The 27,339-nt window shown below is 31.9% G+C and overlaps 2 protein-coding genes across 4 annotated transcripts in view; one reads left to right on the plus strand and one right to left on the minus strand.

Annotated features, from left to right (window-relative positions):
* Window positions 1–27,339, plus strand: part of LOC105215500 (uncharacterized) — a 465,848-nt gene that overhangs the window by 318,388 nt on the left and 120,121 nt on the right. The window lies entirely within an intron of this gene.
* The window catches only part of LOC105215503 (serine-rich adhesin for platelets), a 66,691-nt gene that overhangs the window by 14,552 nt on the left and 24,800 nt on the right, over window positions 1–27,339 (minus strand). The window contains exon 2 of one of the 2 annotated variants that reach the window (XM_011189447.3): window positions 25,142–25,238. The exons of the other annotated variant lie outside the window; for it this stretch is intronic. The gene's annotated coding sequence lies outside the window, so the exon portion shown is untranslated. The remainder of the gene's footprint in view (window positions 1–25,141; window positions 25,239–27,339) is intronic. 2 annotated transcript variants of the gene reach the window in all.

Genomic DNA, 27,339 nt, shown 5'->3' on the forward strand with positions numbered 1-27,339 from the left:
TTATCAAAGTACACAAGACCGTGAAATGGAAGGGAATTAATCGCGTTAGACAACAGCACCATGTAAGACCAGTGGCAGCAATGTTAATGACGTTGCGCATGCTCCCAAGGAATGCCATCTACACCAACGAATTAGAGTTTATAAAGCGTGCAGTGACCGATAAAAACCGAAAGAATTAATAATTTGTTGTTGCTAAGTGGTGGTAAGAAAGCGTAGCGCGGTAGTTGGTTGCAGTTATTCATTTATTTTTGTTTTTGTTTTTGTTCTTTCCGTACAATTCCTCTTGGCTGATAAGCGCGACAAGCGTAGCAATAATTTCAGTAATTATTACTATTATCAACGCCGAAAGCTATGCATATCTGTGTGTGTGTGAGTTTGTATATATTTGTTATTTATGTTAATCAGATTACACCGCGTCTCGGCATGCTCGGCCAGGCGGTCTATTGATAAATGGTATTCCCTGTGTGGTCATTGCTATTGCAGTTTATGCCACACAAGCGATAATATTAAAGCAACGAAATCGTGCATTGAACTCAAATGTTATATAATAGATGTCCAAAAAAGTGGAAAAATATAACAAAAAAATAAAGAAAAAAAACATAATATTAAAAAAAATATTAAAAAATGTTAAAGCGTTAAACCAAAACAATTAAAAATAATAATTTTAATTAAAAAATAAATAAAACATTGAATACAAAATTTGTAAATAAAAATAAAAAAATTAAAATAATTTTTTTTTAATATTTCGGTTAAATAAAAATAGTAAAAATATTTGCTCCAATTATGAGTAGAAAAACACACCCAATAATGTATTTATACTCAAACATCTACTCAGCTAATTGCTGACTGTCGGTCGCATACTTGAAAATTCAATTATTAATGAAATCATTCATCCACGAGGCTATTTCAAATGCATTCTTACACGCCATTTCCACTTAATACAAGCAAAAAACGCCTGAGACACATGCCTTTGTGGCATATTTTTGTATTTTAGACAACACAAACACATTTTCTTACATATCTATAAGTATTTAGCACAAACAAATACAGTATATATAATAATCACTTTGAAAAATCTCAACCTTGTGCACTAATTACCGAATTTCAAGCGCTTTGAAGTGTGATTAAAGCGCTTAAATCTTCGCGCGCCACATTTATCTTGCTAATTTATTCGTAATGTACCCACATAATTATCTGAAAAATGCCTGGGTGTTCTGTTTGTTTCACTCAAGATAATTTAAAATTAAATCATAAACATGCAAGTGCGCATAAATCGATCAGTTGTGATAACCGAGTAAAAAATTGTGGCGAGTGTGTTAGAGATATTTTAATTAAAATTGATGGTTCTTCTGGAAATAATTAAAAATTTCTGCTTAAAAGTATTTCTGGATATTTTTGCCATTTGAACTCTACAGTTGTCAGTGTGAGCCAAAATTTTATCAAGTAATCAGCAAAAAACTCACTAAACATGCAATTTATAGGCCGTATTGAAGTTGTTGACAAAAAAGTAATGATTACTTGAGGACATAATGTTTTAGGTCGCAATCAAAAAGTAATAGTCAAACAAGTAATGATTACTTCATGAAACATGAAATTTAGGTCGTAATTAAAATATTTGACAAAGAAGTAATAAAGTAATCATAATGAAATTTAAATCGTAATTCGACAAAAAAGTAATGATTACTGCACTAATTTTAAAATTAAGGTCGTACTTAAGGTAGTTGACAAACAAGTAATCATTACTTCATTAATTATGGTATTTAGATTAATTTAGATTACTATCTCAATTCTGATTTTCATTGCATAAACTTTTCAAAGAGTTTTTTAAGGAAACTTACATTAAATTCTAGGTATTACGCTAATTACATAATCATTATATTGTACTAATTGTAATTTTATATTACATTGATAAAGCAAAATTGTACTTCTTAGTAAACCCTTATAAAACACCATTGCTATCACGGTTTTGATTCTAGTTTTCTTGTAGAATATGATAATTAGAAATGTATGTCCCATACCCATATTTGATGCATTTGGCAGCAAATAATTTTCATTTAAATCTTTTTTCATTAATTATAAACCAAAATTGGTCATATTAATTCATTTTAAAATTTTTAAGAATTTCTTTTTTTTCTTTACATATCTTTTGCTTTCTAAGCTTTGTTTTTTTCCTAAAAATATATGTTATGTATCTTGTATAGAACATATTTTAAATCTCGTTTAACGTTTTCCATTAAAATAATTTGTTTGCTGAAAACCAAATCAAGTATTTGAATGATTTAAATAATTTTTAGATGATATAAATGCTGCAAAGGCAATGCAATTTCAATAATTGTACTTCTATTCAACAATTTTCAACATTTTTATAATTAAAAAGTATCAAATATGCATATTAGGGCGATACTTAAAATGTGTTGCGTTACCATGAACTTTGAAAAATAGTCAAAAATATTTTTTATAAATTATAATTTCCCTTGCAGAAAGATTAGTGGCATTCCAGATGTGTTAAATATCAAATAAATCTCAAATCTGCTTAGACGTCATAAATTTGTATGGAAATCTATGACTTTGACTTGAGAGATGGCTAACCAACTTTCACGTCGCTTGTAGTAAGGACGATTTTTATTGAGGTTTAAATTAGAAAAATATTATATTTTTTTTAGAAGTCCTCAAAGAGCAATAAAAATTGTGTTCACTATTAGATCCTACAATTTTCTCCCATCGGCACCAGAAATGTAGATTTAATATTTAATATCCTGTATTTTCACCTATAGTATAGTATAGTATTTAATTCAAATTATAATTATTTTTTTTACTTTAGAACGTCCCTAGTGATTATATGACATACATATATGTGATAATAATAATAATTTCAACTATATCTCGCTTCGACAAGTCAAAATGCATTGTGCAAGTCACATATCTACATAATATACAACTTCAACACATATGTATACACAATGCACTGGAATGCACTTTTAATATATTGTAACATTGTTAGAGACATAACAACAACAAGTTGTTAGTTGCACCGCCTCCAACTGTGCAACGTGTAAGAGAAATTCTCGTAACCGAGCCTCAAATCAAATAAACAAAATCATGCATTTACATGAAAATAGAAATTGAATGAAACGTAGAATGCAATAAAAATCAAATCAAAGCCAAGATTTGTGTGAACTATTTACAAACAGAGCTGTAAATGCAGGCTTACATAGAGAAACACATACAAATCTATGCGGAGGAGTAGGCGATACACTGAGGTACAAATACCAATTGGTATAAAACAAATGTGATTTGTTGCTTTTGTTGTATTTTGATTGAAACAATAACAACAAACATTTATTGCACAGCAAGTATGTGTGAATGTGGCAAGTAAAACAAAAGCAAAAATGCAAAGTTGTGGCGACGAACAGTTTACATATACAATTTACATATATAAGTGATATACATATGCATATATGTATTTTCGTAAGTGTTTGTGTTTGTTTTTGTCTTTATACCGCCACCAAAGTGCTGCGCACAGTTTGTGAAACAACACGCCTGTGTTTATGCATTCGGCACGCGTACGCCACCGAAAAATTTATAAACAAAATATTGAATTTTCGAATTTACTAGGTAGCCGCCAAGTTTTTGGCTCAAACAGACGACTTGCATGCAGCTTTTGGTGCTGTTATTATTTGTTTGTTTTTGCTTTTTTTTCGTGTGTATTTTTCTGTTTTTATTTGGCTTACTCTTGATGGATAGCAGGCAATAAGAATTTGAAAAAAGTTACTATTTCATTGGAATTTATTCTTTGCACTTGAAGTGTTGCCTTCTAGCTGTGCATTTAACTAGTTGTAGACGCTTTCGTATGCTTTTAAATGCACTGTAGGAAAGTGTACGGGTTTAGAAGTGGTTCCTTTTATCCATAATTTCACTAGTTTGCCTATATGTTCTATACAACTATAGCGTTTGGTGATTTTATAATGATATTGAAGCCTTCTATGTACCATTATTGTAGTTCCGAAATTGTACGGAGTATAAAAAGTTATTTCGTGGGCTCGCATAAAAATGTATGTACGAGCTGTCTTCGATTAGACCAGAAAAAGGCTGTGAATCGAACAAACAACTGTATAAATCAAGTAGCAATAGAACAGTTAGAGGATTTCCACCACTTATTTAAATAAATAATAGCAACAAATCATAATTTGACGAATCACGCGAGGAATTATTTTTAAGTCTCCAAAACTTAAAAAGTGACGAATCGAACAACTGTCAACTGTCATAATAAATTAGTGATAATCTAAAATATTTTTTGCATTGTATTACCCACTGTCAGAACCCAAAACACTGCGTAGCTCCACCCACGACATCTCCAACATTGTACTGTTCTCATAATCGTAATCGTAGCATACCTTTAGGTTGCCATGAACTAATAAGAATTTATCACTAGTTCCCAACTAGATTGAAACGCATCCCTACAGGGTATGGGTGCAACTTATTTCACTTTTCTTCTGATTTGTTTCACTTTTCTTGAATTTTGTACGTAGCAAAAACACTTGCTTTGCTAGCGGTTAAGTTGAATTTCGTGTACTCCACACACTTACACCACCTGTTCCAACACCGCAACCACCCAATTTTAAACAAGCCTATTTTTTCGACAATTTATATTTGTTTCTTTTGATTGCAATTTTAATTACCGTTTTGTTTGTTGATTTTTCGAGTGTTTCGCTTTTCACTTTGCGTCTGCCCACATGTCTGCGTGAGAACAACACCAACTCTATATGGCTGTGTGTATGTATGTGTGTGATCATTTTGTTTTATATTATCACACTTAACCCAATCGGCTTAAACTGTTATTGTTTTTTGTTATTATTGTTGTTGTTTTTTATATTTTAGATTTTGTTGTTTTTGCTTTTTGCCCGCATAAACTAATTTTTATTGCGCTTGTTAGCACTGATTTGTGTGGGTTGCCGCCTGCGCTGAAATATTGCGTACGCCACAGCATCCACAGTCCCTGCGTGCCGCTTGCAATGGCAAACATTCCGTGGCCACGCTATCAAACAATTGCAACATACAATTTGTAGCTACAAATACATATATATACATATATTTGTATTTAATTGCCTAGTCTCGGGCATATGGTCCAGCGGTCGCTTTTTGTATAAAATAAACACGGCATTTATTAGAAATCTCCCACAATTGCGACCGCTTGGTGGCATGCGGAAATTTTCGTTTTTCTAAAACCCCTTCACCTTCGCGCGGTTTATTTTAGCATTTAATGGCAATTTCACCACCATTTCAATGACTACCCTAATCTTTGCAATTTTTCTAGATCTTTTGAGTTGATTTTAATTTCTTTTTCATTTCTTGTTTTTATTTAAATTATTATTTGTTTGTATTTAACCGACACTGATCCGCATTCGCTTCTTTGGTCACGTAGCGCTTGTATACTGTGTAATTCGCACGTTTTTCGCTCAAAATGAAATATCACATGCGATTTTTTCTTAATTGCTGGCGTCTTTTGTATAGCCTATTTTTCAGCGTAAGTTGAGTAAGCCACATTTTATATATTTATGACCCGGTCGTGAGTGTAATGTATGAGCGAATGTTGTGCGCTAATGAGGGTTTAATGAGATAGTTGCATTCTCCTTATATTCTCTGATGTTCTGGATGATATTTCCAGAGTATCCTCTCACTGAAATTGTGACAGGAGATTACGAGAGTATATAAACACATTATTGCTCTCGGAGTTTCATAAAATCCATGCATCGATTTAATTAAAGTTCTCGAGTGTTAAAATGATATAGATACGGGCTTAATTGTTTTACAAAATTATTCCTTGCAAGGTTTTACTACTAGAATTTATTATTATTCTTCGAATTGATAAAAATCTGGACTTATTCCCTTCAATAGTTAAAATCGAGGTAAAATAAGAATAAGAATAACTATCCTGATACCAGCGCCACCTATAATTTTTGAATATATTTTCTGAAGCGATCATAATAAAATAGTATAAATCACTTTCCAAACCCAATAAACATTTACTCGCGAGTTAAGTTGGGTACAAACTCAGAACTAGTAGTAATAATAGTACAAAGCAGAGATAAGAGAGGAGAAAAGAGAGGAGAGTAAGTTCACCAAAGAGAGAGGATAGTAGTTCTCAAATCTCTAAATCGGTTTCTCAACACTTTGACCGTTTTCACACGGGCAATTTTTGTCGCGGCAATTCTTAGTTTTTGAATTTTTTTTTTTTTTTTTTTTGAATTTCTGTACAGCAGAATCACAACATTCTCTATACAAAAGAAGAAATACTTCTCAGCTTGCGAAAACTATATTACTGAACTTGAACTAAATTGTGTTTCTACACAGAGAGACGACAATTCGTAGGAACGTTTTTATGTCAGTTTGACAGTTTTGAAATTTTCTCAGATTGATGACATATTTCTTTTACGTTTGTTGGAAAATGGCATTGTGAGACACCTTAACGCTCGTGATCAAACGATCTTCAAGTTGAGTGATACCAAAATTTGCACACCGTGACGAGGAAGACAAAAACGTTCCATTCGACCTTAGATCTATACTGAAACAACAGAATATTTGAGATATTCTCTAAGGGATTGCAAAAATACTTGAACTGCTTGCAAAACTAAAAAGAACCATATGCTTTATGTTCTGCGATCAGTTCTACACAATTTTGCCAAATACCCACATCATGCATGCCATCACAGCCAACACGTCGCTTCATTGCAAAAATGTGGCATGCCGCGCGTATTTCGCAAATTTACCGTCACAAAGGATGTCTGACTGAGCGGCTGCCTTGCCATGCACTACCTTAACTAATTTTTGGGTACTCTTGCAAATACACATTCTCTTTTGATATTCACACCCATGTACGTGGTTGTTGTTCACTTACCGCGCATTGTGGCGCCCAAATATTTGGCTTTTCGTGTTGTTTATACTTTTCGGCTTGTTTTTGGCTAGTACTACACTAAAATCACTAACTCACTAGAAAAATGCTTAGGCAAGTAAGTAACTTAAGTGAGGTCGTCACAGCTGCAACGCGTGTACGGTACTTATGTGTGTTGCAAGTAACAACAGATGCTCGACTGAGGCAGGTCGGCGCATAGACTTAGCGACTCTTCACTGTAATTGTAATTGTAAAAGTAGCGCATGCTGAGATGCACACCGCAGGTACCTTTAGTCAGGAATGTAGTAGGCAGGCAGTCTGACTAAATGCTTTCATAAGTATATACACATGGCCGCAGAGGCACTTCACATATGGGTATAGTGTTGTCAGCAGACGTGAGGGAAAAACGCTGCTTGTTGTTGCTGAAGTGCTGAGTAAGGCTAGGAACATAGTGATACATAGCAGATAAAAAAAAAATTAACTACCAAATTTTTTATACCAGTTTATACAATTTATACCAAATATTTGTTCGATTATTTATTCTTCATTGGTTGATATGGAAATAGCTAACGTATATTAGGCAAATAAAATTTAATTCGCTAAACATTACTCTTATATTATACCAAAAAAGATATGCATATTAAAAATTAATTTGAATTAAAATTTTTTAACTGCTTTAGTTTTAAAATTTCAATCCAATTTTTTTATTTCAAAAATTCAATTTTTCAATCGTCGTTCTAATTAGTTGAAAGATATGGCTGTCTTCTTTTAATAAAACAGATCATTAATTTTCTAGATAGATGTGTTTCTCAGAACATAACGGTCTTGAAAGCAATTTTCGACCTTACTTCTATAGATAAATATTTCCAATAGCCGACAACTATTGAATACTAAGATGGTCATTGCTATAATAAATGTTCTCTCTTAAAGCATTCATTCGAATTGGCAAGAGAACACATACAAAATTGACAATGGCAAAAATCAATAGATTTGCTAAACAAAAAATCTCAAAGCCAGCCAAAGAATAAAAAAATATATGTGAAAACCAATTTGTTCTGCCTTTAAAGTGTGTTTTGTGTGGACCAATACCCCTAGCACCAAGCAAAGGTACTACTTTTGAAATGCTCCGTAAGATTCTTATTGTAATTGTTTTTATCTAGCTAAGCGCTTACCTGCCACAGAAAGTCAGAGCAATTTCAAGCGTCTTCCACTTACAATATGAAACAATAAATCAACTTCGAATGCAGTTTGATCGTTTCACAGTCAACTGTTCAGCTAGGAGTTCAGGAGTAACTGATATTCATATATTTAACGAAGTGCATAGTTAAGTACTGAAGTGACCACAATCAGCGACCCGATAACCGCTACTTAATCTCTGAACACAGTGGAGAATACCTGCGCCGCGGTGCTCTGGTTATGCCCCGCTCCCGAAAGGTCAGACTTATATGACAGCAAAAAACAAAACCAGAAAACCAATTTAATACGAACATAATTAGGGCACTACGTTGTTTTGACGTGATGCGTTATTTGTCATTTGTCAGTGAGCACCACTCTATTGGGCGAAGATCACCGCGATCAGCGAGGCCATTAACAGCAGGTTCGCTCTGCACCGCCACTCAGTTTCTGCGCATCATCAATCAACGCTGAGTGATTTTTTCGGGGATCCATTAAAATTATAAAAACAAGCAGCTTGTGTTTTTTTTTACTTTGGCATTCTTCAACGAAGCGATTTAGTGCGTGTGAACTGCAAGACACACGTACTTTTTTATTGTTTCACTTAAACGCACAATGTCTGAGAGCCGTTTTTCCACTTGTCACACCCGAAATGTCAAAGTGTCTGACAGTAGTAGATTCGTCATTTGCGTTGAGTGCTCGCGTCTGCGGCTAAGGTACTTTTCCTATTCTATACTATTTTGTTTTCTATTGGAAAATTATTGGAAATTTTTTTGTTGCTATTGTTATATACATACATATAGTGTACATAAATTATGTACTTCAGCGAAATTCTGTGTGAATGCTTGGCATGCCTGGAATGTGTTTGAAATGCGTGTTTGCCGAAAATGTCCCCAGTTACATGCCGCGTTCTATTTGTTTGTTTGTATTTGTTGTCGAGTGGTATTTCTATAAATAACTTGCCACATTTTTGAAATGCAAACGAAATGCTTTTCACCACTTATTTAGTTGTTTCTATTAATAATTGCTGCATAATCACCATAAATAATTATATCATTATGGAATACAGACATACATAAAATAGACTGGTATATTTTAGGTATTGTTATATAGTGGCGGGGGGCCACTTAGAGTTTATTAGAGAATTTAAGAGACGGCAAATTGAAATATGAAAATTAATTAAAGCCGGTTCTTTGTGATATTTAATTTAATACTATTTTTTTATATGGCAACCATTCTCTAAAATAGTATTAATTATTGGCTTATCAAATATTTTCATTTTCATAGCCATATTGTAATAAATAATTATTAAATAAATATTATTGAATTTCAAAGTTTAAACAGGTGGCAACACTTCTATTTTTTTATTGTTATAAGCTTTTTTAAACTATTACAACATTAAAAGTATGTTATAGACTTTTTATAATTTATTTTGATTTTCAAACTGGTGGCAATCTTGAACTTTGACTTCAGTTTATTTTAGTTTTCTGTACAAAGACAGAATATAATTTTTCTATTTCAGATTTTTTCTTTTATTATTATTTATTAGTTTTAGTGTCCACTTGTAGTGCTTGTGGCAGCTTAGTATTTTAAAAGGTATCTTATAGAATTAAATAGATTGCAAACAACTTTCTAAAATACTTATAAGGTAAATTAAAGTTCAATTGCTGCAAATTAATAACATCGAAGGAATGTTATGACAACGTAAATAAACTAGGGAGGGAGTTTATCACGATAAGAAGTCTTCAGTAGTGCCTTTTACTGTTATACTTTAACCTAAATGATCTTATTTAAACAGTTTGATTCACTGATTAGTTAGTTTTAGTAATTATCAGTCAATTAAATTTGTTCTTTCAAAATTAAGAGAGTGTAGAATCGAACAGGCAAATGTCATAATGAATTTTTAAGAATAGAAGCAGCTGTTAAACTTATAACTTTTTGTATTTTTTATTGCTTTGCTTATGTTTTTTTTTACAACAGTCTAGAAATAACTCTAAAATTAATAGAAAATAATTATAGAGTTCCAAGTTTAACAAAAATTCTATAAGCAAAACTACGTACCACCCTAATGTGCATACATTCTCTGGTGCATGTTTTTAGCTACCATTCAATTGACATTCTCTTTATGGTATTTATTACAAAGTACATACATACCTATGACTTTATCATACCAATTTCAAATCTATTTTCAATTTATAACAAAAGCGCCACCTTGAAATGCGAAACCCCACAAATGGACAATATGAACCGGTGAACATTGAGTGAAGCAGAAAAGAGCTGCGCTATAAGAGAGAGTGAATACAGAGACCAACAAAAACAAAGTTTGTAATTGCATATAAGTACATATGTATGTTTAAGTACATATCTATTGTTGTACATATGAAGGTACATCGGGGGCTCTATAGGTCATTTGCGTAAATGCAACTAATTTGTGTTGTCGAAAGGAAGAAAAAAATGCAGTTTTAATTTATAAATTGAACTGTAATAAATATTTATATGCCTGTGCATTAATGTGCAGTATGCCCCGCTTAATTGCTTATATAGCTCTTAATGGCTACATTAAAATAAGACAGTTAGAAACAAAATATATGAGTCATTAAAAGAAGATATTATTCAGTTTTTTTATCGATATAAAAATATAAAAAGATTTTATATAATTTAATTTAGCCAATTAACTGTTTTCATGATGTTTTGAAGCCAATTAATTGAGATTCAATTAAGTAATTTTCTCTCAATTAAGCAGAGTTGCCTAGTGTTATGCTTGACCAATCAGGTGTTTTCATTATAGTCAATTAATTGAGATTAAATTAACTAAATTTTAAGCAATTATACGGAGTTCCCTAAAGTTGTATTTTTAAGCGCCAAAATTATTTGATTTAAACTTGTTATTTGAACTAAAATTTACTTCTAATATCTTTTCCACCTAACAGGGTCTTTAATTAAACGCCCAGGTTCATTTATTTTATATACGCGCAGCAGTCAGTTAATTTAGGTTCAATTAACTAAATATTTTAGCAAAATGAAATGTAGTACTCTGAAGTTATGCTTTTAATTCTTCAAGTGACTACATTTAACTCTAGGTTAAGTTAGGTTAGTAGGCTTCTTGTTTCACTTAACAGAGCCTTTCAATATTCAGAAAAGTAAGAGATTCAATTACGCGGAGCCGACTGTAAATGCGTACATTTGAGTGTAAAAATTATAGTTTTGCGGCGACATATTGCACTGGAAGTACTTAGTAATAAGGCAGAGAGCAGACAACAACAGTAATATATTAGTGTGTTTATCATCTTGAATTACGACTTTTAACGTTTTTCATTACATAAAGAGAATAAGAAGAAGCAATAGTAGAAGCAGCGCCAGCAAGAGCAGCGCATACATTTCCCGTAATGCAATTGTTATTGCTTATGACACGCATATTGTTATTGTTACAGTTTATTGCTTTTTTACAAGACAGCTTGTTGCATGTGTTGCTGTTGTTGTTGCATTTAAGTAGTTATTTATGTTTCGCAACTTAATTAAAGCAGCCAATGTCATTGCCGAGGTTGAAATGGTAAGAAGAAGAAGAAGAAGCAGCCGCAGTAGAGCACTTCAACCACAAAGAATAGAAAGCAAAAGACAACAACAACAACAATAATATAAGTAACAAAGAAAAATCAACAAACAAATAATGGAAATAATAGAAAATAGATAAAAAGCACTTTTATATTGTCACTATTTGTCGAGAGTCATAACAAAAGACCCCATTAAACAATATATCGTATATGTATGTATGTATTAAGAGCGATAATGAGATATAGTAGTTGCTGCAGACAATGCAAATGGACGGTGATATATCACACATTACGTGGTGTCGCCAAGCCAATGTATGCTTATCGCGACAGCAGAACACGCTTAAGAGTGGTTTAGAGCTAGAAAAAGGTGTGTATGCATGTATGTGTGTGTGTGTGTACTTGACAATTGGAAGAATTTACTTAACAAGTGATTGTAAATGCAGATACATTTATATATGTATGTATGTATGTATGTATGAATACATATGCACTTTGCATCAGCTTGTGTTTGCATAAGCGCTTAAGCGTTGATTATATTTACCTCGCTGCACTTGTTTCACGTCGACAGCGTGCAACAACGGTGGCGGTCTGCCACTTTAGTAGGTGAATGAGTGCCACATATACACACACACACACACAGATCTATATAGAATATATGTAAATACATGCGTCCGCCATTAACCAAACGCAGTGCTGTCTAGTGTGTTGCGAGCGGTTTGTTGGCAAACAATATCGACGAAAACTATGCAAATAATGTAGAATAAGGAATAGATAAAAGGCAGACTGACAGAGAGACGCGGTCAGCTAGACAAAGCGACATACATACATGCAACCACTTCACTGTTGAAGGCATGCACAGTTATACGACGCGTCGACCACTTGGCTGCGGTTGGGACGTGTGAAACCACCGCTGTCTGCTGACACTATACAAACACACATGTGCATACAAACAACGCCGTTCTATATGCAGCTGATAAGCATTCATCAATGCATTAAATGCGCTATAAAGCACAAACACAGACTTCTCTGTATATAAGTATGTATGTATATGCCACCATCGACAACAGGTATTTGCATAGCTATGCCATTGATACCGCAGTCGGCCACTCTCTATTTAAATGTGGCCAACTTGTGGCCATGACAGTGGCGCATGCGCATATCACTTTGATAGACTCATTAAATGCCCATGGCGACATTCTGCTACGCTGGATCGCTGTTTAGCCAAGCCAACTCTATTACAACGCTGTCGGAATGCGTCAAAACAATGGCGTTGATTGATGTTGACGCCAGGGAGAAAGCCGTTAAAAAATCGCAAAAAAGTTGATGTTTTTTTTTTTTTTGGTTTATCACCCAGCGCTTGGTTTACGTGAATATTGGCAAAATATAAAATTGATTGAAGTTTGTAATAGATTAAATATGTTTGTGTGTATGTCGACTGATCTAAACTGGTTGAGTTGTTAAAGCACAGCCAATGCGAAATCTAAATAAGAACGTGCTTTTTTTGGGTTCGGCTCTTGGAGAACAAGTAAATTAAAGCAAAATTCTCGGTACTAATAAATATATATACGAGAACATAAATACGGATCTGGTACTAATCTATATGTATTTTAATTAAACCCTTCCCAAAAGCTTTCAACACTTATTACTACATCTGCTGCCATCCAAACTTAAGCTTTTATTCCGACAACACATCATATCAATCAAAATTGAAAGATTTATCCAGCTGATAGTTTTTATAGTGTCTGTAGAACCATTTTCCAAAATAAGCAATAGCCTATTCCTTGTATAATAAATAGGTTTTTATCTCAACTTCACTCCAGAATAATCTCCAGATCTGCTTACATAATATGTTCTGAAGTCAGGAAGTACATTTTATAATCCCTTCCACAAAGCCTTTATTGCTGGTCCTCTTGAATTTGGTCTTGGAAGATAGAGATATCGATTTTCTTATAAGATCTTCAGCATTTCCTCAAATACACATAGAAAATGAAAGTGAAATTGTATTCTCAAGAGACTATTTAAATATCCATAACGAAGTATTTTTTGGTATCGCAGTTAGACTCAACTGATGGTGAATGTAAAGCAGATACTGATAAATCTGACCTCAGTTCTATAGTATATAAGACGGCAAACTTAATGTCTCAAAATTAATATCTTAATTATATATTATCTTAATGAATCAAATAACGCAAAGAGCTGTGTCTCATAATTCTCATAATCGCAGTTCCTAAAGCATGATTAATAAATTCTGTAATCCTGTATCTACTGATTTCCAAGAAAACACTGTCATACCATTGCGGTTTTGGTGAAAAACTGAAAAACCCTCTGCACTAAATTTAACTTAAGCATTTTATCAGATCTTAAAAAACGTTTATCAAGCTAATAATATTATTTTATACGCTTTAATAATGCAATTTAGCTCCGTCGGCGGATATGAATATTATTAAATTTAGTCATAATAAATATTGGCAATTTTTTGCTTAATAAATTTCAAATATTACAATAACTACAGTGAAAAAATTAGAGTAAAATAGTGCAAAAAGTCAAGCGCAACAATAGTTTAAAGCGTGTGTTTGAATTTTCCGCGCCTAAAACACCGAAATCCAGCAAACACACCTTTTGTTTTAAAGTGAACGCAATATTCGGCAATAAATTCGCTGCTGGCAGCATTAAGTGCATGGCATATTTTCACGCTTGCAAATATGCGTTGCAAACACATGCCGAGACAGTAAAAAATCACACAGGAATTGACAAAAACCGTACAATGTGCGAACAATGGCGAAAAAGTGGCGCAAAAACTGTTGTTTATTGACTTGCTTTTAGTGCAACCGATTTCGGTTGATTTAAAACACGCGAATTTAATTTAAGAACATTCCAGTTATGGAGCAAATAAAGCGAAAAAATCGGATTAAAAAGTATAAAAAATTTACATACCATATAACTGTGGCTAAGTGTCAAAATAGCTTAAGTCGATTTAACCCTTTCATGCCCAATGTTGCCTATAGGCAACATTGTACTTACCGGCTTCTAAATCTTGTTATTTAAATTATTTTGACCACCGGTTTTTTCAATTATGTATACTTATGTGCTGTGCAAGCTTACAGTAACATTTTCTGTTATGAGCTGTGCACGTATTCATTCAGTATGCATTTTCCGCAGAGTGGAATTGTCAAAATCGGTTTTGCGAAAAAAGTTATCCTAAAGTGGTTTTACAAAAAGTGTTCAAAAACATAAAAATAATTGATTTGTTTTAAAACAAAGTGAACTATATAAATAAGTAAAGATTAGAGAGTCATTAAAAACAAAAAATTCATGAGAAAAGTGTTTAGTTTATTTATAATAATTTATTTTTTGCCTATAAGCAACATCCTGTAACTAATTAACCAGGATATATAGGACTTTGAAATTTTTATCACTTCATATTTTAGTTAAGTCTAATATATATCTGTACTAAAAAAAATGTTAGCTCCGCACATTTTAATTCGGGTATGAGAGGGTTAAATGAAAATAAGTATTTTGCAATTTTTATAAAAAATTTAGTAGGTTCTTCAAATAAATTTCGTTATTTTTTGCTAACGATGATTAAAGACTCCATGGAATAAAATACATAATTATTTTAGTTATAAGTTGCTCAGAATGACACAAATTCTCCACAATAACTTATATCAACTTAAGCTATTTATTACATAAAAATATGCAATATTTAAAAAAAGTAATGACTTGGAGCCGTTATTTGTATTACGTGCAAAGAACAATCACTAAATAATTTGTATTGTTGTTTTTAAGCAATCAATATTTCAAATAAAAATAATTAAAGTTTCGTTGATGAATTGTAATGTGCAATGAAATGTGATTAAAAATTGCTGATTCATGTTTTACGGGCCGCACTTAAAAAATATATGCTTGTAATTAAAAAAGTAACGAAAATAATAGTAATATTTAAAATCGCATTGAATAAACAAAGCGGATAAATGCCTTACGTAATGGCGTACAATTAAATTGGATAAATTCTGAAATGCTCGTGGCACAGCGGCGATTCAGAACGAATTTATTGCAATAATATTAGTGTTTATGAAAATATAGCTAAGTCAAAAGAAGATTTTATTAAAGAAATTAAATTTTTTCATAAAATTTTTTAGAGTTTTTTTAATAATAATTAAAGTTCATATTTAGAGCAACATTGCGAAATCACTAACAAATATAGACATGTTTATCCTTAGATTTAATAACTCCGACAAAAAATTATAGTATACCCCCATTATTAATAAATAATTTAAACTTCTTATATAGTTAGTTCACTCCTCTTTTAAATTTTTCGTAGAACGTCTAATTTGCCTGAACTTTCTAAGGAAACTCCACACGAAAACCGCTTTCTCTCTCATCATACGATCATAAGATTGGAATGTAAGAACTTCACACTGATCGTTCAGGTATAAAAGATTGCTGAAAGGCTGTCGAAGGCTTTCGTAACAAATTGGATTACTTAGAAGTCTCAGAGATTATAGAGAAACTAAGGTTTTTGAAGATCACATTTTTCTAAATGATCAATGATTATATAAAACTGAGAATCTGAACAAGTAAATGAAAATTCAGCAAGTTTTTCAATATTTGTTATATGTTTATAGTTATAATATATATACGAATAAAATATAGTCTTTTATGGCCATTATGTTCTCAGTTTATTTTAGATTTGAGAGCTTTTATGTCGGTATTCTGCTTGTCACGATTGTCTCATGTCTCTAATTGTCAGAATTGGAATTACTGACAGGCAATTTAGCTATTATTTTTCTGTGACTTGGTTTTAAACAAATCACACATTAGAGTCTGACATTATCCAATTTGAGTTAAGCCACTCCGACTGAATACCAAACAGTTTCTAAATAGATTTAACCACAGATGAGTCTCTATTTGATACATGAACCTACTCGCTGAATACCGGCATTGGTAGAACTTATTTATTAATTCACTGCTCATTAGTGGGCAATATATTGGACTTCATAAACCACCAAACTCCTGCAATTGTGTTGTTATTCTGGTCTTGAGAAGACAAAGAATCTTGAGCGGAACGAACTCAGATTTATAGTGGCACAAGAACTTTCACCAAAACAGTCTTCACAAAATCTACTTGTACAATATTTAATGTTGTTACAGCAACAATAAGAAGAGCACAATAATATAAATACATTAAAATAAATATTAGGACATACTAGCATATATATATATATATATATATGATATCCATATACAATGTATATTATGTTTACATATTTATATATTTAAGTCGATGAGAGTACCATGCATATCCCTATATGCATATGAAAAATCAATATTATTCAATAAACATCTATTAATTTTTAATTAAGTGAATACACTCACATTAATTGTGCCCACATTATATTGCATTACATGCTTATGTAATAATGCGCTTGAGAATCAAACTTTTTTCGCACACACTGTTATGCTTCAATTGTTTGTACGAAAAGAAAAAAAAACAACCGCCAGTTTGTCCTTTTAATTAATAAATAATAATTTATAGTTGCACCTATGTCATGTCAATAATTATGTGCTTATGTATGTGCGTGTGTGAACACGCTTTTAATACAATATTTATGAAATGAATGCAATAAAGGACAGTTAAATTAACACATCAAACAGTTTTATTACGGTAGTAAGCAGTTTTTTCTGTGTGTATGTTTGAGAGAGTGTGAGTGTATATGTGTGTGTGCATGCAAAAAACAGTAAAAACATGAAATTATGCATTACAACCGCATATTATGACAACTTTTGTAAGCGACAATTTTCCAATATGCACTTAATTTGTTGTTTCGCAAACATTTTGTTTATTAATTTTTCAATTTTTTTTTTAATTTTTTTTTTTTATAAAAAACAGTGCTTTATTATGAAAATCGGAAATATTCTACTTTATTTGTGTGTAAGTATACTTTTGATTGTTGTCCTTTCTATGACACTTTGTCATTGCGCGCACAATTCACGCTGTGGCTCTTGTTTATATGGTTTATATAAGTATAATTAGGTACAGAAATACATATGTATAAAAATGTCTATTGTTGTCACTTTTATTAATGCGGACTTGCCTACGTATTTCACAACAATACTCAATTTTAGCTGTCCATAGTTTCGCAAAAAATTAAATCAATTCACTTTTTATGAGCACACACACACACACATGACTGTTTTGAATGCTTTAGTTTGTATTAAATTATTCAAGCAATTTTTTCATTGAAAAAAAAAAAAATAATAATTTTTGTTTTCGCATAGACAATATGTTCACTTCCAGCATTTAACAAAGTTCATGAGTTCACACAAACACACACACACTGACAGCATTGTTGTATAAGAGGCTTTTATTAATGCATTTGATTTTTATTTTATTTGACATTGTTTTGATCGGTCGTGAATCACATGTAGAACGTGTTTACTAGCAACAAATACAAATATAAATATATATGACATACATATGTATTTAACTACATTGAAAAAATCACGCTTTGTTCACACTGTCACATACAACAGTTATTTATGCTAATAATTGTGACGTGTTGTCTTTTTTTGGCGCTTCTACACTCATAACGGCAATGAAGGACTTGCGCGTCACTGGCATTCCTGAAGTGTTTCTCAATTGATTTTGATTGAAATGTCACAGAGGTGTTGAGTACCCAGCTACTTTGCCACTTTGCGTATAGTATTTTGTAGTTTATTATAAGTTGTTATTGCTGCTGTTGTTGCGTGTTGTTGAAGTGCGTGTCAGAGTTTAATTTGTAAAAGCGTGAGAATATTGCAGCTCACTTTGCATTTTGGTGCGACATGTAAATAGTGTGGCAAGTGGCAGTTAGTATTTAAATAAGCGCTTGAATGAGGGCAAATAATAAAATGTAAATTTAGTGAAATTCGAGATGGGAAAATATGAATTTAGAATATTTATTTGTATCCAATTGAAATTGTTCTTGGATAAAAACTGCTATATGAGGATCACTTAACCTTATAGGCAACCGATATCTCATGTAAATTGCTGATAAATTAGAAAAGTTTGTTGCAAGACTCCATATCTAAACAATGAGTTATATGGGAAACAGTAAACCAATATTGACCATTATATCTCTTTCGCACAGCCAAATAAATTTAACACAATAAGATTATAATAAAAAACAGTTTTTGCCTTTCGCACCGCGGGCTACTCGATTTGTATTCGATTGAAAATGAAGTAAAAAAAGTTATTTCTTTTTTATAGAGAATTGATCTAAATCAGCGCTCTAATCGAGCGAAGGCCGGTTAATTGATCAATTAACTCCTGTGCGAAAGCCTACTGTCATTAAATTTATAACCATATATCATACAAGCAGTTTTTGAGAAAAAGGCTGCAAGATAATCTAAAATACATGGAGTTGTTATGGTAATTGTGTTCTAAAGATTGTATTGAATACTATTAATGTAATTAAAAATGAAAAATATTCAAAGTAAATACTGCTTTAAGGTCTTTATTATTTTTAGTCATGAAATAAAGTCTGATAGTAGTCAAGTTGCTGACAATCTTTCTGACAAAAAATTGTTCTCCATAAATCCATAAACCTATTCGGAGTTGTTTTGAAACAATATATATTGAGTAACATAAAAATTCGCATTAAAAATATTAGGATATTCGGAGCAGAGCGGTCAAACACCCAAGCTAATTACATCAATAAGCGCCCAATTACGAGTACGTGAATAAACACGCGTATTTCCCCAAAAACAAACGCCACCCACTGACCTTGAATCTGATACATTTACACCACAGTCACGCTCTCAACCCATTTATGTGCATTTTATTCACAATGAATTCGGAAAACAAAAACATGAATTTTTAGCACAAACTTCGACTTCATTTAGATTCTATTGCTGCACTAATTCGACATGTTTGGCAATAAGACATTACGTTATTGTTTTAACCTACTTATAGCACTGCGCATTATTGTGATTGTTGGCAATTCGAGTGTTTCACATCAATGTTTTAGTGTAACATTTAGCGGCGCTCGAATTGAAATTCCCACAGAGTCACTGACATTACGCTTGAGCGTCGTCCGACTGATGCAATTCATGGCCGAATTATGTTGTGAGTGTGAGACCAAAATGTACGACCAGTTGTACATCACAGAGCGCTCTGACCATGAACTCTTTGCGCTTTAAAGCTACACACAAAAATTGGCGCAATACAGAGACGCATGCGCAGACACTCACATAGGAGTCTTATATGGATTTCTGTGTGTGTGTGTGTGTGTTAGTGTGAGTAAGCGCTTGCAACTAACGAATTTGTAAACAAAACCGCACGTTTCCACCTCAAAAGTACACCCAACTAAGCTACCTAAAAACAACAACAGTAGTATTGACAACAACAACAACAGCGCAACTGTGTAACACCAACCAACAATAACTCAAATTGAGCGACCGAGTTTGTGTAATGCATTTATGATTGTGTGTGTGTGTGTTTACAATTTACAATTGCGCTTTGCTGTATGCAGCTAGTGCGCCTGCGCGTAACGCCATGGCAAGTGACCGGCGAACGACGCTGCTAATTTTATTTGGTTGCCAAGTGTTGAGCCATTTTAATGGTATTAACAGGTGACACAACAGCACACGGAACTGCCGCTGTTGACGTACAAACACATACATACATATATTGATATATACATATATAAAAGTATATGGTATAATTGTTTGTATGGCACGCCGTCTGCTGTCAATGCCATATCAGTTACATTTATTTGATTGTTTAATTGTTTATTGCCATTTGGAATTTACACTTTTGTCGTTTGTGGTTTGGCCACAAATATGCCCTCACATACATACATACATATATTTATGCATTACAAACATTTCTGCATTGTCTGTTTATCGTTTTTAGACTTCTTTTGGTCGCCAGCGCTTTTAGACTTCCTCGCCTTTTAAGCTTCCTCGTGTTTTTTTTTTATTTTTGTATTTCCGACATATTATTTAATAACTTATTGTCAGTAAACAATCTGTTTGGCTTATCATTCTGTAATACAGTAGCTGAAAATAGTATGTGGTTGTCATGAAGCCAATTGTTGTAAAAGTTTAAGTTTTGCAGAGAAAAAATTTAAATATTTTCTGTAACTATAATTTTTCTATTTTTTTTATTTTATATTTAATATATATTTTTTATAAAAAAACTAAAACTAAATTAAATTATTTTTTTTTTATAAAAATAAATAAAATAGTAAATTAATAATCCACACTTTTCATTTATTTTTATTAAATAAAATAATAAAAATAAATAAAAAAAATATTTTGATGAAAAAACTTCAGATTTTTGCTATAATTTTTTTTAATGTTCTTTACAGATTATTTAAAATTTTCCATATAAAAAAAATGATTTGAAAATAAATTTAAATTTAATTTCCACATAATTCAAAAACAGTAATAGTTAACTAAATCACGTAGAATTTAGAGATAATTTTGAAAAAAGACAAAAAAATGCATAAAGAGGCTTAACTCGAGATTTGAATTAGAGCGCAGCTGTAAAAATCTTCATTACTGGAGCTATATTTGCGCACATTTGACAATAGAGCCATTTTTTTTTTTTTCAATTTTATATATTACTTTTTTAATTTTTATAACCTCCACTCTTGTACATACCCAGCTTCAGCAGCCATAAACCAAATCCATAAAATAAAATTTATTTTAAACCCAACAACAAAAAGAAAAAAATAATAAAGAATATAATATGTATAAAGCAGAACACAAACAACAAGAACTGTCATGAAGTCGCAAATAAAATATGAAAATCACTTGCGTAATTAATGGCCAGCAGGGTTTGGTGCTGATTGCAGCAGCAACAATTTTTAATTTTAATTTCTGCTCTTCACCGAACAACAAACACTGTTTATTGGTAGTTGTTGTAATTGTTGTACGAATTTACCGTATTGGTGTCGCCACTGGAGCGCTGTTCGGCGCTGTCGCACTTTCCGCTCAACGCTCGCGCACTTGCTGATTGCGTTTGCTGATTATACTGCAGCGCTATCAAGCAACGCCGAAACGCTGTATTTCGTACACGAAAAAAATAAAAATAACAACAAAAAAGTTGTTTAATACCGCAAACACCGCGCCGCGACCGCCCGCCTCCACAGAGGATGCTTCACTTTTTTTAATACATATTAATTCATTGGCAATTCACACTCGCTGTCGCAGTCGCGCTGGCGACAACTTATCGTGTTTGTGTAGTTGCCGCGCTTGTCAGCGCGCGGCCGAGCGCCGTGAGTTGCGCGTCGGAAATGCGCCCGAAAACAAAATAAATAATGCGTGCTCATTGGCATAAATGGCCAAATGTTCGCGCATATTTTTCGCCTTAAATGTGCCAAGCGCGGCGAAGATAAAAAATTATAAAAAAGCAGATGAGCGCCGCGAAGATAGCAATAAAACAGGTAAATTAAATTTATTGTGTAAACCTGTCGCAGCGCCAAATCGAAAGTTGGACTCATCACCCTTTCTTTTTTGGCGCTTTGGTGATGGCTGGCGATTTTTTCAGTTTCTGTTTCGCTATTATACAATACAAGCTGTGCTGTTAAGGCAAAATGAGGTGATTTTTAACTTTAATTGTAGAATTAATTAAATAAGTGTGTTGAAGACGCGATTTTTGCGCACAGGAAACAGCATAGTAATCGATTTTTCAATTACTTTAAAAGTTCTTCAAACAAATTCTTCTAAATCACGCGCTTTTAAAATAATTCCGTAATATTCATGCTACACATGTGCACATTTTTATTTAGTATAAATCATGCTATATTGCTGAAACCACGCTTACAATTTATCACTTACACCACGGGAAATATTTAAAATATTTTTTAATCTGTTTCCGCTTCGAAGTCTGAATTGTGATAAACACTTTGCAAAAGGTCAGCGAATTCGGTTAATTCCCAAACTTATCCTCATTCTTTCGCTTAAACCATATCGCAGTTTGAATTAAAAAAAACACAATTTTATATATTAATTTCAAGAATATCGTTATATGTATGTATGAGTATACAAATATTTTATATATAAGTACGTATAAAGCTATGGATAGTATACACCCCAAGTCATATAATTGCCTTCGTTTCTTTGGAACTGGAGTGGCGAATCGAAAAAGCAACTGGTATAAATACATTATGATGAGTTTATACTAATTTGATAAGAGTTATTCAGAAATCCTTCCTTATAAGTCATTTATCCACAAATACTACGGACCATTTCAATTAGGAGAGGGTAAGATCCATTAATCTTAGACATCTTAAAAGAGACCTGCTTAAAAGAAGGTTGAAATATATTTTCACTTTATTACATACCATAAAATGGCCTAAATATATTCACCGAAGTCTATAAACTTTCTACTCGAATAGAATCTCAAAAGGATTACTTCCAGTCAGCTCGATTATCATAAAATCTCCAAAAGTATTAGTTTCCTACTATAGCAGCAATTTAGAGACAAGTTCAGTATATTACTACTAGAAAAGGACCTGTATTTGGTTATTAGAGCGCAGATCAAAAACTTAACTGTGCTTTACCAGTAAAGAAATTTGCCAAGCGCTAATTCTAAACAAATTATAGACATATTTGAAATTGTCACGAAATCTACAGAAGCTCTCTTTAAAAGTTATTTGTTAGACCGTTTGAGTCGCAAATATATGACAGCTTTTTAAGACAATAGAATTGGTCTTTAATGGTCTATTAAAATTTTTTACTTAATTTGAATCTCTAAATATATAATATTTGTTCTAATAAATAGAAGAAGTCGCAAAGAAATATTAAATAGTCGCGTTAGAAATATTTTTCTGATTGAGAGCATAAGGAGTTGAGGAAACTGAGATCATTTTCAAGTCGAGAAAAATCAAAAGGCTTCACAATTTCAGCTAATCTGTTATTGAGATACAGCTTTGTAAAATTAAGTTTATTCGTTGGCAAACTTAATTCAAACTAAAGCAACTCTCGTATTCTCTTTATATCAAAAATATACAGTTGTTTACGACAGCTCTCAATTTTCTCTCTCGCGCTTCGCTACAATGACGTCACAGCAAATGCCGCTAAAAATCCTCTGTGTGTCATCGCTTTAATCTATTAACTTTGTGCACAACCAACATTAATGTTTGTCTAATATAATCCGTAGTGGCTTATGAAATTAATATGCACCGGCTAATGTAAATAAAGCCGTAACATTTTCACGAAAGTCGATTTCAGCACAATTTTTTACCATCAAAATTAAACTGAGTCAAATTTAATACCGCACTAATTAAATGCTGAATTATTAATAATGTTTATTAACTTTTTTTCTATCATTTCAGGTGAGCTGGCAAACAAACTATCGACCCTATCAAAGCCATGAAAATTATTTAACAGAAATATGCGTAAGTCGGATTAAACTGTTTTTGTGTGACACATTGTTTTTGTAGAACTAGAAACAAGTAGCATGTGTCAATAAACATTAGCAATTGATAAAATTACAATCGAAGCGATTTTTATTATTTAATTTATTTTTGTAATTTTTATTATTATTTTTTAAATATTTCTTTATAAACCATTTTTAATTAAACTTTTTTTTAGTTTTAATTTTGTATTAAAAATTTATGCTGCTTAGTGCAGTTGAAACTAGCAGCATTTTGCTTGAATAACTGTATTAAATTGTCAACACACATTTTCACAACAGCACCAACAGCAACAGCAATGACAACAGTGTGAACATATGTTTTTTCCCCATAGAAGCAGCAGCTTTTTGGGGTAAAATATGAAGTGTCGGGAGAACTATGCGAGAGTGTTCGAAAAAAATGTATACCTATATGTATTTTAAATAAATTAATAAAAAATTCCATAAATATGTATATGTATGTGTGTATTTTTCACGTTTTCGCTTAAACTTTTGACAATGTCACCAGCGTCAATGGTAAAAAATTTATTACGCTCATGGACATGGAAAAAAATAGCGCAACTAAATATGTGCATAAATACTTTATGGACAAAAAAGTGTGTTACTATTTATATTACATACAAGCAAACAAAATTACATACATACATATGTAGGCATGTATTCCAGCACGGCTTGTTAGTAGCCAGTTTAAATTAAATAAATTTAAGCCATGCGTCATAACAATAAAAAAAAATGAAAAATAAAATATTTTTTTTTTAAATACATAACATGACATAGCACAGCATAGCATAACACCAAATAAATAAATAAATGCGCGTAAACGATCGCTGAATTATTCATACCAATAAATTTGCGCTGACAATGAGCTTGTATATGTTCATATACTCATGTAAGAGAGATAAATGCGCCGCTGGGAAATATTAAATTTTGTTGAAATAGCGATTTTTAATGAGCTATTTTGCTGCCAATATCAAGTGCAAATGTATATAAACAAGACAATTGACAAGCTAACTGTATTATAAACTATTGACTACACAAATAATAAATATATGGCGCACCTACACACGCGCAGAGTTATCACTAAAATGTACCGTTAGTCGTATATACACATACAATACATACCTGTAGGTTTGATCAGCTGCCAATTAAAGCTAATAAATTTTTGCTGATTGTGAAAAATTCAACAGCTGCGAGCGTTTACTTTATATAAAATTGTATGCTGTAAGAAGAGTGAAAAAAAAACGTTTTTATTAATTAATATAATAGTTGCTAAACTAAATTATGTGTCTCGCAATGTAAATAAAGAATTATATAAATTTAATTACACTTTAGCTGATTTTGTCGTGTGCAAATAGAGACTAACTAAGTGTTTGAAATTGAAATACAAGTGTTGTAAAAATTTAGTTGTTTTTCTAACTAATTAATTTTTGTTTACTTAAAATTTTTACTTTGCATATACTCATTTGTTTGATTCAATAATTACTGTATGCCAACATTAATTAGAGTTTTGTGAAATTAGCATATATTTTTTTATTTTTCAGAATATTTAATAACAACTACCACATAAACAGTAAACACATTTTCACACAACTAAGGTATATAACCCGAAAATATTCAATTTCATAATAAAATGTTAAAAGTTAAAGTTTATGAAACTCAAACCAATTCAAACAGGTCCTAAATTGAGTAAATTAGTGTTACTTCTCAATACGTTTATGTGTAGACCATGAGTTAATTGACTAAATTAAGCGGTTTTCTAAAATATAATTTTCAAATTATTAAGGGGTTATATACAGTTAGACGGCCGAAAAGAAGTGAATTTTCCAGAATTTTTTCTGAGAAAACTTTTTAATTTATTGATCCAAAAATTTTTTTTTATTATTTGAAAAAGAGCTGCAGCTGATCTCCAGGAGCTCCTCTCAAAAAAGACGTTTTGCGGTGACCACTATATCTCGGAACTGGATCATCCGAAATTAAAAAACCAAACAGATTTCGTTAAAATAATGTTAAATCTAGTAATTAATCGAAGGAATAAGCAAAATAAAATTTTTTGACAAAATCGATTCTTCACCGAAATTTCGGCCTTAAATTGTTTATAAAAAAAAAATATTTATCGGAGAGAAAAAATCTTCGATTAATTACTAAAAAATATATTTAAGGAGGTCGTGTTAAAATTTGAGACTAATCGGTCTAGCCGTTTTCGAGTAATGTTGGTCACCGACTTTGAAAACACCATTTTAAGAAAATGAAATAAAAAAAATCGATTTTTTGAAAATTCTAACTGTATATAACCCCTTAATTACCGAGTCAAAAGTTGCCTCAAGTAGCCTCCGGTTTGACCAACACCAGCAACTGTTCTCCCATAGATAATACTATACATAAGCACATATATGGAGATTGAAGCTTAGATATTTCATTTTAACAGTTACTCTTACAATATATTATAGTAAAAATTACATTTTGGTGATTGTCAATTAATACTTAATTGCCATTCAATTAATACTTAATTGCCATTCCATTAGTATGTATAATCTAATCTGTTGTAGTGTCAATTAAAGTATAATAGGAAAAAACATTGAAAAAAATCAGCTAATTAACTCAATTTACAATGACAACTCTATAGCCTCGATTAACAACTTAATTAAGTAAATGTACGCTATATTGTATCATTTCACAACTTAATTAAGTAAATGTTTGCTTAATTGTATCAACTTAAAACTTAATTATCTAAATTTAAATTTAAAACATAATTTGCTCAGATATAGCCACTTTAGTATATTCAATTGGCTTAAAAGTAATATATCTATGGAGAATTACATCCAAACACCACGAATAACCACTTTATTCTCTAATTGCATAAAAATCTCCCCACAGTATAAAATATTCAACTTTGCTGTAGTTTTCTCTGCTTCAACTTTTAATTTCACTGCTTTAAATCCACCTGTCAGTTACTTTTTAGCCGAAAACCTGTTAGCCGCTCCATACCAGTAATATTGGCTAGTTGATGTGGGTTCACCACACAGAACTATGTAGGCGCCACCGCACTTTATTTGTTGCCGCCCACAAAAGAATAACCAAAACAGCACTCTAATTTGTTGAAATTGACAGTTTAATTCAACGCATCAGTGCGTCTTTCCGACTTTCTTTTGCACTTTTCTATTTTCTTTTTCTACTTTTTGGTGCGATTTTACTTTCAGTTATTTTTACTTTAAAAAATTCAGTTTATTTGTTAAGCTACTGGAACAAATAAATGGTCATTGATTTACAACAAAAAGAAAATCCCAAAAAAGTCGAATGTGTGTAAAGTTAGAAGTCCAGCA

This window comes from Zeugodacus cucurbitae, chromosome 5 (assembly GCF_028554725.1).
Source record: "Zeugodacus cucurbitae isolate PBARC_wt_2022May chromosome 5, idZeuCucr1.2, whole genome shotgun sequence".
Taxonomy (NCBI): domain Eukaryota; kingdom Metazoa; phylum Arthropoda; class Insecta; order Diptera; family Tephritidae; genus Zeugodacus; species Zeugodacus cucurbitae.